This window comes from Cynoglossus semilaevis, chromosome 20 (genome assembly GCF_000523025.1).
Source record: "Cynoglossus semilaevis isolate Cse_v1.0 chromosome 20, Cse_v1.0, whole genome shotgun sequence".
Classification (NCBI taxonomy): Eukaryota; Metazoa; Chordata; class Actinopteri; order Pleuronectiformes; family Cynoglossidae; genus Cynoglossus; species Cynoglossus semilaevis.
The window spans coordinates 9,035,634-9,037,756 of record NC_024326.1 but is presented as its reverse complement, the minus strand read 5'-3'; positions in this window follow the sequence as shown (position 1 = coordinate 9,037,756).

Genomic DNA, 2,123 nt, shown 5'->3' with positions numbered 1-2,123 from the left:
AAATAATTTGTGGAGAGACAGGGCCATCCTGCTGCAGCAGCTTTTCTCCACAGTGTCATGGATTTAAAGTTGAGATTTTCAGTGGTGTGATTTAATTTCAGTCGATCAGGTGCTTGATTTGTGTCACCGATGCCCAGGAGGGGTTGGATGTCAGCCACAGAGCTCAGACAGTTGATCCCAGGGCTTTCAGTAGGAAGAGAAGTGCTACTCCCAGGAGCGGCGCTGTTATTTGGAGGGAGAGGCGTCAATTGACATGACTCCAAAAAGACGGAAAAAAGAAAAAAAAAGAAAAAATCATTTTCTTTTCTTCTTCTTCTTCATTATTTCCATCCTCTCTGTTCTGATTTGAACGGCAGAAAACATAAACAACAACATTTATTTTTCTCTATTTGCTAAATACTTTTATTTTCGGTAACATTAAATTAATAATATGATCAAAACATTCCCTTGTTATTAAGTAAAAAAATCTTTCTTTCGATTATAATTTTACTTAATTTAATCATTTTTTTATTAACGTAAGATGGTAATGAAATAACTAAACCCTCAGTAATATCTAGGCCGCAGTTAGTTGCTCCTCTTTCTGATCAGCCATTTTTAAAAACATTGTTCGGACTGGTATTGGTTTTTATTAAGAACTTTTAAACATATCTCCTGCGTTGTTCAACTTATATCTTCACTGTGCACTTTCCTGTGGAATCGGATCAATCTGGATCATATTCCAGACCACAATAATATTTACGTTGAGGTTTCAGTAGAGAGTTCTTCACCAACTTCACTCTCTGTTTTATGTAAATCTGTTAATGTTTTTTAGGGATATTATAAGTATTATAAAGAATTTAGATTTGTCCCAAAAACACAAGTCCTCGTTTTCAGACTGGGTCCAGTCGTTCCATATCGCCTGTTGGCAGTTATTCAGTCTTAGGCTGCATTTCATCTGTTGTTGAATTTCCTCCCTTTCCTTTTAAATCACTCGTTTGTTTGGGTTTTTTTTTTACCTCTGACACTTTTGTTCTGTATTCTGTGGATCATTGAACTTGGATTGACAGTAAACTACTTCTAGTTCTGAAGTTCATTAGTCACTGCTTCTTATAGATAAAATGTTTATATAATTAGCATATTTTTACTTTTGACTTCACATCAAGGATTTAGAGGAGTGGTCTTCAAATGTCAGACCCACAGCGATGGAGGGATGACGCACGGCTCTTTAGTTGTAGTACTGAAGTACTGTTTTGTAGTGAATACCAAACTATTGACATTCTCATTTATTTAAAACACTTTGATCTTTGTGGATGCCCTACGGGCCACAGACCCCCTTTTGAAAACCCTTATTTTATAACATGCTAAGTTAACAAAAAAGAAAAATGATTTGGAATGGCTCCTTCACGTTTCATATTTTAGTGACAACATGTTTCTTGATTAGTTTACGGTAAAGCACTGACTGAGATGTATTAATTCAGCGATACTCTCAGTAGAATAACATTTTTATTCACGTTTCCTCTTCAGTCATATTAAATTTCCATTTTATTATTATTACTAAAGTTTTGGACGTCGAAGGTCTCGTTCCTTCATGCTGACGTGCTGCTGTGGTTCCAGCACCGCAGTCATTACCACTAATAATGTTCAGCACCTGCCTGTTAGGACATTGACAACCTGTTTGTAATTTCATTGAGTTTAAGAAGGGGTCTGGCCGCTCGGTAATTTGTTTAGAAAGGCAAGTTCACCTCTACAACAATAACAAATGCGCTAATGAAATTACAACTGACGCCTCTGAAAACTAATATCCACCATGTGGCCCACCATTTATTTTCATCTCTCCGCCGCAGCTGCAGCTGCAACAAAACACATTTGCCTAACAGGAGACGAGTTAACTTTAGATATTGATTAATATTGTTTTGCTAAAGGCCAGCTAATGATGATCGGAGGCAGTACATCATCTTCCCAAATCATCAATGCTCTCTGCAACTAGTCAATGGAATACTGCGTTCTCATTAATGACGGTTTATTGGTTGAACTGAGACATGGAGCAGGTGGAAGAAGAGGAAAAAAATAAAATCAGAATCAGTTGGTTTTGTAGCTTCAAATATGATAATGAATTAGAATCTTTAGAATTGTATTTTTTTTTA